Genomic DNA, 14,347 nt, shown 5'->3' on the forward strand with positions numbered 1-14,347 from the left:
CAGTTTTCTCACTCCATTTGGTGCTTGGCTGAGTTCTTTATCTCTTCATTTGATGTTTTAGGGTTTCAGGATTGTTGTTTTCACTGTTCGGCTTAGTTTTTCACATCTTTGCTGTGGAGGGACGGTGTGGTGCTTCTGCCTAGAGCGCCATTTTGCCGTAAGTCCACACAAGTAAAATTTTCATAAAGATCATTCAGAAGTGGTTGCAGCAGTACATTAACAGGAAACTGCCAGAAGTTCAAGCCAGATTCAGAAGAGGGCATGGAACACGGGATGTCATTGCTGATGTCAGATGGACCTTGGCTGATAACAGAGAATACCAGAAAGATGTTTACCTGTGTTTTATTGACTATACAAAGGCATTCAACTGTATGGATCATAACAAATTATGAATAACATTGCAAAGAATGGGAATTCCAGAACACTTAGTTGTGCTCCTGAGGAAACTGTACATAGACCAAGAGGCAGTTGTTCAAACAACAGGGGGATATTACATGGTTTAAGTCAGGAAAGTTATGCATCAGGGTTGTATCCTCTCACCATACTTCTTCAGTCTGTATGCTGAGCACATAATCAGAGAAGCTGGACTATATGAAGAAGAATGTGGCATCAGGATTGGGGGAAGACTCATTAACAACCTGCAATATGCAGATGACACAACCTTACTTGCTGAAAGTGAAGAGGACTTGAAGCACTTACTGATGAAGATCAAAGACTATAACCTTTAGTATGGATGACACCTCAACATAAAGGAAACAAAAATCCTCACAACTGGACCACTGAGCAACATCGTGATAAATGGAGAAAGGACTGAAGTTGTCAAGAATTTCATTTTACTCGGATCTATAATCAACGCCCATGGAAGCAGCAGTCATGAAATCAAATGACATATTGTATTGGGCAAATCTGCTGCAAAAGACCTCTTTAAAGTGTTAAAAGCACTCTTTAAACTGTTAAAAAGCAAAGGACTAAGGTGCACCCAACCCAAACCATGGTATTTTCAATCACTTCATATGCATATGAAAGCTAGGCAACAAATAAGGAAGACCAAAGAAGAACTGATCATTTGAATTATGGTGTTAGCAAAGAATATTGAATATACCATGAATACCGTGAACAGCCAGAAGAACCAACAAATCTGTCTTGGAAGAAGTAAAGTACAGCCAGAATGTTCCTTATGATCAAGGATCAGAGACTTCATCTAATGTATTTGGACATGTTATCAGGATGGATCAGTCCCTGGAGAAGGATATCATGCTTGGTAAAGTAGAGGGTCAGCAAACAAGAGGAAGACCCTTAACAAGATGGATTGACACAGTGGCTTCAGCAGTGGGCTCAAACATAGCAACGATTGTGAGGATGGCGCAGGACTGGGCAATGCTTCATTCTGTTGTATATAGGGTCACTATGAGTGGGAATCGAGTCGATGGCACTTAACAACAACAATAATCCCATTCGTGGGTGAATTTAGTGTGAATCTGAGGAAGTTTGCATTTAATATCTCTATATATGAAATACAATATCCAAAATATTCTTCTGTACGTTTCAAGGGGAAAAGGAAACAGAATTCAGAATTAGATACATTTTCTAATAATAGATGTAATTTCAGTGGTGATTTATGATCCTGCTATGTGGAAATATTAAAATATTACTTTGCACTAATGTGAAGCTGGCCATAAACATACCCCATGTAGTTCTACAAATATAAAAAAAAGTATTGCCATGCTGTAAAGTAAAAGAAAGACAATTATATTATCTTTATTATACATAAAAAACCTATACCTTTCTAAATCCTGTCATGTCAGCTTTTGAAGCAAAAATTAGGGATGACTTGATCTGTTGTGGGTTTTTAAGAACTATTATTTATAGGTGGTGTTGTATGAAGAAAGAACAGAATTGGAAAAAAATAAATAATACAGTGTTATAAGCCCAGATATTTATGACGTACTTAGAGATGTTAAGTCTTGGAGTCTTAATCCAAAGATTAAAAATACATTTTAGAAAATAAGCATGAGTGCTTACAGTTATCTAAGTTGGGAGGGCTGGTTCAAACCCTTATGATCTTCCAGTTGTGCTTCAAACACCAGTGGCTGCATGTGACAAGATTTCCAATATCATGTGAGATGGGGCACGCAGTACATGGCAATGGGCATTTTGTTTTACTAAATATATTCGTATACCTCTACTTCACCATCTGCGCCACCACCACTTCAAACATTTGAAAGTCGTAGATCTAACACTTTTTCCAATTCAGTTTGAAGTCATACTTTCCCTTTAACATGTGTAGTCAGACCCATAGTTGTTCTTTCTTCTCTGCAGTTAAGATTGTATGTAATCCTCTAGGCTGTGAAAATGTTGCTTAAGAGTTATTTTAAAAAAATCAGAATATAGCTAAAATTCAGAGAGGCTGAGTTTCCAGTTATATCATTATGAAGTTCTTAACTTGGAGGCATATTTTGTTTTCAGAATTGCTTTTTTTCCCTCTTTAGATCCTTTTCTTTTCATTAAAAAACTACTCTGGGAGGAGGTTTTTTTTTTCTTTTTCTTTTACCAAAAAAAAAGCCACGCTTGACTGATAATGCATTGCTTTGGATGGTGAAACATTATGAAAGTTTAATTTTTAATTAAATCTGAAATACCAATTATAACTGAAAGAGATTTAACCTGTTTCTTTTCAGACTGCCTGAAGTTACATTTAGAGGCTGATATCACCGCACCTTAAAAACAAAAGATTGAGCTGCAGTGCATTCCTGTAAGTGGACACTTCCTGTACCTTCCTCTGTGTTTCTGTGACCAGCCCCCGAAAAGAGATAGAAACCTTGGACATGAGTAAAAATATGAATGTCCTTGAAGAAATATGGAAGCTTAAATGATTTCCTTCTGTAGAAAAAATAATAATAAGCTGGGCTGGATATTCAGTGTGTCTTTTTATTGAACCTAAATTTTGAATCCTTTCTTTTGGCTGGTTTGAATTTTGTTAGGGAGGGTGTCACCCAATGCATGTGAGCACAGTGACATACACCCTGTCAGGAAGGATTCTCTGATTTTGTACAAGTTTCATCAAAGGTAACAGAAGGTTCCATTTTTCTTTGTGATGTCATTAGTAATTTTTAGCCTTTGTGGCAATGGAAATGGAAAGAGAAAGTTCATGATGACATCACAGATTCTGTTGCCTTGAGGACTTTGGGCAAAACTAAGTAAAATGCAAAATTCCCTTGTGTGCGTGTGTTCCCCATTCTGCTACAAAGCAGTCAAAATAGCTCATCTTATGTCTTCCCGTGAGCTACAAGGCTGTCTCTCAGAGTCCCATTGTTCCATAAATGCATGTCAGAGTCTACCACAGTCTGGTCTACCCTTATTTAGCTGCTGTTTTGTCAATGTACTTGGAAGAACAATTAACATTTGGGATTTCAAAGTCTGAATAACAAGCAGTGAATAGAACCCGAGCATATAAAAGATTCAGATGCCCAGGGTAAGAAAACAGAAGCTTATACTTGGTGGGGGTAAAAAGAAAAGTATTTTAATGCTGAGTACAAAGGTTGGGAAATACTACAAGGAAAGTCAATCTGGATTTTTTAAAATTTTAGATCAAAATGTACATTTTGGTAATGAAATCCAGAAGCTTATGATGACTTCCTAAGTTTTGCAGTTTAATGTGTTTCAAGGTCTTTAGCTAGAGCATCTTAAAATACTTCAATATAAATATTCCTAAAGATTCATCTCCTTGAGTCGTTGGAATGCTGGGTGTGGGTACACTGCATCGTGGTTTTCAGAAGGCCATAGTACATGTCCAACAGAGTACACTAAAGGTGATTCAGATTCTTCTGTCTTGACGTCAGTCCACTGGACTCTTTCACTATTGACTGTAGGTCTTGTGTGTTGACTATAGGCATTTCTGTTCTGAATTGTCTAAATAATATTGTCCAGATTCCTGCTAGGTCAGTTTCTTTCAGAGATGGAGCATGGACAGAGCAAGATCACCTCACTGTTAGGAGCTTTGGCAGCTTATGTATGTTGCCCACTGAGCACAATGTCTGGATGATATGATGAGTAAATGATGGTTATTGTTATTTTTCTCATAATCACAACAGTTTAAACCTATAGACAGCAAGATCTCAGAGAACAGGGACTATTTCTTATTCATCTTTATAACTCTCAGTGCCCAGCACAATGAAAGACGATCAAGAAGTTGCTGTTATTATTAGTACTATTACAAAATTCATAAAGTCAGAACCTTAGAATTCATTTTGTCAGAGAGAATATTTATTGTGAAGAAGGGTTGAATGAAACTTTTTGACACTGGGAAGACAATTATAAGGAAATTTGCCAATGATAAGCCTCTTCATAATATTACATTATGCATCAATCTCCCAGTCTTTCTCCTCATTGACTTTACACTTCTTTCTCCTAACCATAATGAGAAGTGTCACGCATACCACATTCTTTTGGTTTGTCAAATAATCTTCAGGAGTTTTCCATTAAAGTTGTTTGTCTTATATTCCATAAACTGGCTGTCTCTAAAGACAGTCTATCTGACTCAAGGAAAGATGGTGTTGTGCCACCTCAGTTTGTCTTATTGCCACACAGTGGACTGTGTTTCAAGGAAATGTGACAAGAGGCCAGGGACTTGCAAAGTTGTGATTTGAAGCTTCTGCATTCAGTGCATAAAAAGCCAGGGCCAGTGTCTCAGCATTGAATACCACAACATTCTTTATCACTCAGAACACTTTGATCTCTTCTAAGTTTGATTTCCACCACTTGTCTGTCAGGCTTTTGGATAACTGCTGGTGATTGGAATCTGAAAGTTGGAAACAAAGAAGAAGGATCAGTAATTAGAAAATATGACCTTGGTTATAGAAACAATGCTGTAGATTGCATGATAGAATTTTGCAAGACCAATGACTTATTCTTTAGCAATAACTTTTTTCAGCAACATGAATGGTGGCTATACACATGGACCTTGCCAGATGAAATGCACAGGAATCAAATCCACTACATCTGTGGAAAGAGATGAGGGAAAAGCTCAATATCATCAGTCAGAACAAGGCCAGGGGCCAACTGCAGAACAGACCGTGAATTGCTCACATGCAAGTTCAAGTTGATTCTGAAGAAAATTAAAACAAATTCACAAGAGCCAAAGTATGACCTTGAGTATATCACATCTGAATTTAGAGACCATCCCAAGAATAGATTTGATGAATTGAACACTAATGAACAAAGACCAGGAGAGTTATGGGATGACATCAAAGATATCATACATGAAGAAAGCAAAAAGTCATTAAAAAGACAGAAAAGAAAAAAAAAACAACCAAAATGGATGTCAGAAGAGACTCTGAAACTTGCTCTTAAATGTAGAGTAGCTAAAGCAAAAGGAAGCGATGATGAAGTAAAAGAGCTGAACAAAAGATTTCAAAGAGCAGCTCAAGAAGACAAAGTAAAGTGTTATACTGAAATGTGGAAAGACCTGGAGTTAGAAAACCAAAAGGGAAGAACACACTTGGCATTTCTCAAGCTGAAAGAACTGAAGAAAAAAATCTAAGCCTCAAGTTGGAATGTTGAGGAATTCTATAGGCAAAAAATTGAATAATGCAGGAAGCATCCAAAGAAGATGGAAGGAGTACACAGAGACACTGTACCAAAACGAATTGGTCGATGTGCAGCCATTTCAGGAGGTAGCATATGATCAAGAACTGATGATACTGAAGGAAGAAATCCAAGCTGCACTGAAGGCATTGTTGAAAAACAAGGCTCCAGGAACTGATGGAATACTAATTGAAATGCTTCCACAAACGAATGCAAGCCGGGAAGCATTCACTCGTCTATGCCAAGAAATTTGGAAGACAGCTACCTGGCCAACTGACTGGAAGAGATCCATATTTGTGCCCATTCCAAAGAAAGGTGATCCAACAGAATACAGAAATTATCGAACAATATCATTAATATTACATGCAAGCAAAATTATGCTGAAGATAATTCAAAAATATCTGTAGCAGTACATCAACAGGAAGCTACCAGAAATACAAGCCAGATTCAGAAGAGGATGTGGAATGAGGGATGTCATGGAACGAGGGATATCAATGCTGATGTCAGATGGATTGTGGCTGAAAGCAGAGAATACCAGAGAGATGTTTACCTGTGTTTTTATTGACTACAAAAAGATATTCGACTGTGTGGATCATAACAAATTATGGATAACAATGTGAAGAATGGGAATTCCAGAACACTTAATCATGCTCATAAGGAACCTGGAGCCCTGGTGGCGTAGTGGTTAAGAGCTCAGCTGCTAACCAAAAAGTCACAGTTCGAATCCACCAGCTGCTTCCTGGAAACCCAGGGGGCAATTCTACTCTGTCCTATAGGGTCACTATGAGTCGGAATCGACTCTACGACAGCAAGTTTTTTTTGTTTTGTTTTGTTTTGTTTTTTTGGTTGTGAGGAATCTGAACATAGATCATGAGGCAGTTGTTTGAACAAAACAATGGGATACTGCATGGTTTAAAATCAGGAAAGCTGTGCATCAGTGTTGTATCCTTTCACTATACTTATTCAACCTATATGCTCAGTAAATAATCCGAGAAGCTGGACTACATGAAGAACAATGCAACTTCAGGATTGGGGGAAGACTCATTAACAACCTGCAATATGCAGATGACACAACCTTGCTTGCTGAAAGTGAAGAGGACTTGAAGCACTTACTGATGAAAATCATAGATTACAACCTTCAGTGTGGATTACACCTCAACATAAAGAAAACAAAAATCCTCACAACTGGACCAATAAGCAACATCATGATAAATGGAGTAAAGACTGAAGTTGTCAAGCATTTCATTTTACTTGGATCCACAGTTAATGCCCTTGGAAACAGCAGCGACGTATTGCATTGGGCAAATCTGCTGCAAAAGGTCTCTTTAAAGTGTTAAAAAGAAAAGATGTCACCTTGAGGACTAAGGTACGTCCGACTCAAGCTATGGTATTTTCAGTCGCCTCATATGCATGTGAAAGCTGAACAATGAATAAGGAAGACCAAAGAAGAATTGATGAATTTGAATTATGGTGTTGGCAAAGAATATTGAATATTCCATGGACTGCCAAAAGAAGAAACAAATCTGTCTTGGAAGAAGTATAACCAGAGTGCCCCTTGTAGAAGTGAGGATGGCGAGACTATGTCTTTCTTACTTTGGACATGTTATCAGGAGGGACCAGTTCCTGGAGAGGACATTATATTTGGTCAAGGTCGGATTATCCAGTAAGCAAGGTAAGCACAGGCTTACTTATGCTTACTTGCTAATCTGTAGTGAGCAATTTCACATATTTTCACCACATCACAGATTCTGCTTCTAGATATGGCTAGGGTCTGTCTCTCCCAACCCCGCAGCACCTTCCTATGGAATCAAAGCCTGTTTTCAAATTTACAGTCCCTCATAGGGGTGGATGATCCAGTAAGCAGGTTAATCATGATTTACTTTTGCTTACTAATCTGTAGTGAAGAATTTCATGAGGGTTTCACCACATCTGAAACCCATACAGTAATCCACCCTTGTGCTTGGTAAAGTAGCGGGTCAGTGAAAAAGGGGAAGACCCTCAAGGAGATGGATTGACACAGTGGCTGCAACAATGGGCTCAAGTATAACAAGGATTGTGAGGGTGGCTCAGGACCAGGCAGTGTTTTCTTCTGTTGTGCATGGGTCACTGTGAGTCGGAACTGACTCGATGGCACCTAACAAAAAAAACAAAAAGCTTAATTTCCTGGGGTTTTTTTTTTTGCTTCCAAGGTTATCTGTGGTACCCACCCCACCCCGGCCCCCACTACTTTTAATTTATTTTCAAAAGAAGTCCATTCATTTTTATTAAATCAGCTTCTGGTGATGCAAATTAAGGCTCTCATAAAACTTGGCCTCTGAGGCAAAACTAGAATGATAAAATTTAGGCCTAGTGAATTGCATTGTTACCATGTTGAATAATATTTAAGTACATCAAACAATTTTAGCAACACAGTTACCATTTTTAAGATAAAAAATTGAAGGAAATGGCATTTAAGGGCAGAGCATCATCAAGCATTATACCCAGAAAGGATGTAAAAGAAATAAAAGCCCAATGATTTCATTTTAAAATAAGTAAACTGAGGCCCAGGGTAGGAAAAACAGGTTACAAACCAAACTGACCACCAGTACCAACCATCCCTAGGCATCTGGGTTTGGGAGTGGACCTAACTGTAGACGCTGAGGCTTCGACCTTTCCTCCACTCTGGGGTCTAAGCCGTACTTTCTGAGGAACAAATTGCCTAAGGCTGGTATTTAAGACCTGGTCGATTGTAGTCTCCTCCACAAAGGAGCAGTCCAAAATTAGTCTATAAAGGGGTATTCTGAAAACATTAATTGCCACCAAAAAAAGTTGTTTTTTCATTTTTCCCATACATTTTGATATGGCTTTGATTGTCTTACAAATCATATAGAAGCAAATTGATTTGGTTGACTTAATATTCTTTATGAAGATTTGGAAAGTGGACAGAGGACCGTTAGAAACTTCAGTAGTTTAATTGAGCTTACAGGCATGACAAAACCAGTTATCTGAACAGAGCCGTTGTGACATGGAATTCAGACCTTCTGAGAGCATGCATCACGCATGCTGTCACAATGTCACTGTTTCCAGGGGTCATCTCCATCAGACGAAAGTTTTTCAGGGCCTGAGAAAAAATGAAATAAACTTTAATAATTTAAAATGAATTACTTGCCCTGGTAATTTATTTCAGGTTGCCTTTATTGGATTATGACATTTAGCAATCCAAAGAGGCCAATGTAGGAAATTTTCTATTATTTCACCCAGAGGTAAGTTCTGAACACATCTTACTTTTTTTCCTCAAATTTATTTTATTTCTCCCAGAACTTCCCTGCCTCCACCGTGAAGAATCTTTAAGTTCCTGTATGCAAAGAGTTAGTGGCCTAAGTAAGTCTCTGTGCCCTAAATACACCAAAAAAAAAAAAAAAACCCAAAGCCATTGCGATCGAGTTGATTCTGACTCAGAGTAATAATTCTGCCCTTTAAAATTCTGTGGAAATGTTGGCATATGGAGAAGGCGGAACTGAGGCACGGGGATGCCAGAGCAGGGCCCTAGATGTAGGTGGTCTTCCAGGTTCTTTCCTTAAACCTCCTCTCTCCTTTCTCTATAATAATAAATTAGCATCTATTCTCTACCTCCTATGAACAAATCAGTTTGTGAGGATACACAGATAAATAAAACCTATTTCCTGCCATCAGAAGTTCCATATTCTATTTGGGAAGCAGTTGCATCTGTCTTATAGGCAAAGAGTCATGTAGGTACAGCAGAGGAAGTAAATAACTGTGTGATCACCATTTCTTCTGGGCCATCAAGAAATGATATATTAACAAGAAACTCAAGAAGAAAACCAAAAGACTGGTGGCTGTCGAGCTGATTTTGACTCAGGGTGACTCCCTGTGTTACAGTGTAGAACTGTTCCATGAGGTTTTCTTGGCTGTAATCTTTATGGAAGCAGATTGCCAGACCTTTCTTCCCTGGTGCTGCTGGATGGGTTCAAACTGTCAGTCTTTAGGTTAGCAGCTGATCACAAACCAGCTGTGCCACAGAGAGTAGTAAAAGTGAAATCTGAGGGAACAGTGAGTAGTAATGGTATGATCTGAGTGTAGGATTCTTCTTGGGACCAGTAGTTACAAAAGACGAGAAGGAAGAGAACCAGAATGTACAGAGGATCAGTGTTTTCCAAATTGCAATTTGCAACCCATTTGTAGGTCATGAAGTCAGTGTATAGGATCACAGTCAGTATGTTTTCCATGAAGTAGAATCAAGTGAAAAAGAAATTTTTAAAAATTGTGTATCATATTTTTATGATACCGAATTGTGAAATAAATGTATTTCTTACCGAGAATCATGCCCAAAATAGGAAAGCCACTCTAAAGATAATAAGCCTTTTAAATACTCAACTCATGTAATCCTAACTAAGGGATAATATTATTTGCCCATTTTATATATGATAAAGCTGAGAGATTAAGCAATTGACCCAAGACCATACAACAGGTAAATGATAGAGATAGGATTTGAACATGACTGTCAAATTGCATGTTCATATTCTTTCCATGATTTGATGCTGCTTCTCAGATTTGCATGACTTTGGTTGTTTTACTATTGATAACTTCACAAATGTACATCTCTCATCTTGATATCTCTCCCAAACTCTGTTCCTGCGTTTCCAACTTCCTCATATAAATCTTTAACTAGATATCATACTAGCTTCTCAGAGTCAGTATATCAAAACTGAATTTATCCTCATAAATCAAAATCATCCTCTTTTTGACTATCTAAATTTTCTTCACCCCAATTTTCCATGTCATCTTGGCTCAAAGTATATCTTTTTTTGCCTCTTCTCCCTCCCAGATGTCCAGTAAGTGGCCAAGTCTTGTTAATTCTCCTTCTTTGTTACCTCTGTCTTAGCCAGGCTCTCATCTCTTCTTGCCTACAATAGCTCCTAATTGGGAGAGACAGGAGAGAGAGACCAGTAGTTAATCCTAAGCACTACTGCCCTCTTAACCTTTCTGAAGCAGGAGCCCTAAAATAATGTTACACTTAGTTCAGACATTTGTTGTTAAGTGCTGTTGAGTCGGTTCTGATTCATAGCAACCCTATGTACAACAGAATGAAACACTGCTCAGTCTTGGACCATCCTCAGAATGGTGGCTATGTTTGAGCCCATTGTTGCAGCCACTGTGTCAATCCATCTTGTTGAGGGTCTTCCTCTTTTTTGCCAACCTTCTATTTTACCAAGCATGATATCCTTCTCCAGGGACTGGTCCCTCCTGATAAAATGTCCAAATATGTGAGACGAAGTCTCACCATCCTCGATTATAAGGAGCATTCTGGCTGTACTTCTTCCAAGACTCTTTTGTTCATTCTTCTGGCAGTCCATGGTGTATTCAACATTCTTCACCAACAGATTCAGACGGAGACATTGAATAATCCTATATTGACTACTGTCTTAGTTATCTAGTGCTGCCATAACAGAAATACCACAAATGGGTGGCTTTGAAGAAAAGAAACTTATTTTCTCATAGTTCTGTAGGCTGAAAGTCTTGGCCTTGTCATATTTTTCTGTGGGTCTCTCTCCTAGTTTCTGGTGACTTCCGGAAATCCTTGAAGTTCCTTTGCTCATAGATGATACTCCCATGATGACTGTCTTCCCCCTGTATGCGTCTCTCCGTCTATTCTGCCCCTTTTATAACTCAGAAGTGATTGGATTTAAGACCCACTCTATGTTGGTATAACCTCATTAAAATAACAAAAGAAAATCCCTATTTCCAAACAGGATCACATCCACAGGTACAGTAGCCAGCACTTCAATACTTATCTGCAGAGGAATCCATAACAACTACAAAGCAATCCATATCCAATATTCATGGCATTCTAAAATCTAATTCTGACCTCATTTCTGACTTTATCTTCACCTACTTGATTTTATGTACCCTACACGTGGACCAAACTCCCTTACCCACCTTTATTAATATTGTTTCCACTATCTGGAATGCCCATCCTTCTGTTTTTACATGCAAACCGAGCCCATCCTTTCAAGTCCACTTTGAATGCTATTAACTCTGTGAAACCTTCCATCTTTAAACTAGCCAGAAATAATCCACTTTCTCCTGTGTATCATACTCACTTAGAACCTGTAGTGGATTGAATAGTGTTCCCCTAAAATGTCCACCTGTAACCTCTGAATGTGACCTTATTTGGAAATAGAATATTGAAGGTATAATTAGTTAAGGATCTCAAGATGAAATCATTTTGGATTTCAGGTAGACCCTAAATTCATTAATTGGTGTCTTTATTAAGAAAGGAGAGAGATTTGGACACAGAGACACACAGAAAAGAAGGCCAGGTGAAAAAGGAGGTAGGCAGCAGAGTGGAGTTAGGCTACCATAAGCCAAGAAACGCCTGGGGCCACCAGAAGCTGGAAGAGACAAGGAAGGATTCTTCCCTAGAGACTTCAGAGGGAGCATGGCTTTGCTGACAACTTAATTTCAGACTTCTAGCCTCCACAACTATGAGAGAATACGTTTCTGTTGTTCAAAGCCATCAAGTCTGTGGTAATTTGTTACAGCAGCCACTGGAGGCTGATATAGCACCCATCTATAGTTTTTAAAGCCATGATTACTTCTATATTTTATAAAAATATTTATGTGTTTACCTTTCCCCTTACTAAAAAGTAAATTCTTTGGGGTTAGAATATGTATTTAATTAATATTTCTAAACTCTATGAGGAACCCTGGTGGCGCAATGCTTAAGAGCTAGGCTGCTAACCAAAAGATCAGCAGTTCAAACCCACCAGCCACTCCTTGGAAACCATATGGGGCAGTTCTACTCTGGGTTCAGTTGTAGAATTCTCACCTTCTGTTCAGGACACCTGGCTTCAATTCCCAGCCAATAGACCTCATGGACAGCCACCACCCGTCTGTCAGTGGAGGCTTGTTGTTGTTATGATGCTGAACAGGTTTTCAGCAGAGCTTCCAGAATGAACTAGGAAGAATGACCTGGCGGTCTACTTCCAAAAATCAGCCAGTGAAAATCCTATGGATCACAACAGCCCTACCCACAACTCATCATGGGGATGGCGCAGGACTGGTTCGCATTTCAGTTCCATTGTGTATGGGGTCACCAAGAATCAGGGGCCGACTTGAGGGCAGCTAACAACAACAAAATCTACAGAATCTACTATAATATAATCATTAATTCAGCATTCAACAATGCTTAATAATGGCAACATAGAAACGATTTTGTAGTCCTTTATGGAACTTAAAGTCTCCTAAGGGAATCAGACATTAAATAAGTACAGTCGTCCCTCAGTATCCGCAGGGGATTGGTTCCAGGGCCACCACCACCCCTCTACCCCCCATGTATACCAAAAATCCCTTATATAAAATGTTGTAGTATTAGCATATAACCTATGCATATCCTCCTGTATACTTTGAATCATCTCTAGATTGCTTACAATACCTAATACAAAGTAAATGCTATGTAAATAGTTGTTAATGCTTACACTTAACACTTAGTGTTTTCTCAGTCTTTGCAAGCACTTTATCACAAACCAGAATGCCCATTTTTGCCATTGTAGGGACAGCACTAACACTTCCACAGATTTCAGCTTCTTACTGCTTTATTGTGTGAACACTCGATTCGTTCTTACTGACCTTATGGCCCACTTCAGCAAGTGACATGCCATGTTTCCAAAAAATCTAAGATTTTAGTTTTCTCATGGAGAGATGGCACTTTATGCTTCCTCTTAGCCTTTGAGACATTGCTTTGACCACTTAATTGCTTTGTAGGAACCATTTTTTCACAGAAACAAGGTGCACACAACACAGGTAGTGAAAGAATGAGCTGTGAGGCGAACGATGCTCAACAACCAGTTCTGGGGAGAGACTGACGATGTGTGAGATGGCGGGAGGCTACAGCAGGGGATGCTACACATCACTTCATTCGTGTGGATGCAGCAGAGTGCTCGGTGCTGGGCAAATTCAAGTTTTGCTCTTTGGAAATTTTTTTTTTCCCTGAAAAGTTTTGATCCGAGTTTGGTTGAATCCACAGATGTGAACCCGTGGATACTGAGGGCCAACTGTAAACAAATAATTATAAAATTACAAAATTGTGGCCCATGAAAGAGCTGTATATGCAAGCTAATGGGTGGAGGAGATCTATTATACTTTCCATTGGGTGCTTTGGAAAGAATTCTCAGAAAAAGTGGCATTTAAGTTGAGACTTGAAGGATAGGAAGAATCAGCCAGGTGGATAGTTTGGGATGGGGATGGGAGTATGGGAGGAGAAAAAATGCTCTAGAGAGAAACAGCATGTGCAAAGCCCTGAGGCAATGAGAAACATGTATTCAAGGAACTAAAAGGATTCCAGAGTGACTAGAGCAAAGTGAGCAAAGGGGGACAGACCGGAGGTAAGGTCAGGGAAGTAACCATGGTGAGGAATTTGGATTTCATTCTGAATACACTGGAAAAACACATAGTAGATACTAAAAAAATATTAATTAAAGGAGAGCTGAAGAATAGTACGAGACCAAAATAATTGAAAAGTAAAATGTACGTATGCATGTGCTCATAACATTCATGCATTTACTTTGAATCCTCTCTTAAAGTTTACTTCAGAATTTGAGGAGGACTTGTATTTCTTTTTCGTTTTTTGTTTTTTATTTTATTTTATTTTATTGTTGTACTTTAAGTGAAAGTTTACAATTCAAGTTAGTCTCTCATACAAAAATTTATACGTACATTGCTATGTGACCCTAATTGCTCTCCCTATACTGTGACAGCACACTCC

General features: G+C 38.7%; 1 protein-coding gene across 12 annotated transcripts in view; it reads left to right on the forward strand.

Moving 5' to 3' along the window:
* ZBTB20 (zinc finger and BTB domain containing 20) overlaps nt 1-14,347 on the forward strand; it is a 920,614-nt gene that overhangs the window by 378,831 nt on the left and 527,436 nt on the right. For 11 of the 12 annotated variants that reach the window (XR_002823602.1, XM_023728689.1, XM_023728690.1 and 8 more), the window contains one exon: nt 2,679-2,752. The gene's annotated coding sequence lies outside the window, so the exon portion shown is untranslated. Of the gene's footprint in view, nt 1-1,099; nt 1,274-2,678; nt 2,753-14,347 lie in introns of those variants that run through there. The other variant, XM_023728696.1, reaches the window with a different exon arrangement.

The sequence above is a fragment of the Trichechus manatus genome, unplaced genomic scaffold (genome assembly GCF_000243295.1).
Source record: "Trichechus manatus latirostris isolate Lorelei unplaced genomic scaffold, TriManLat1.0 scaffold00026, whole genome shotgun sequence".
Lineage (NCBI taxonomy): Eukaryota > Metazoa > Chordata > Mammalia > Sirenia > Trichechidae > Trichechus > Trichechus manatus.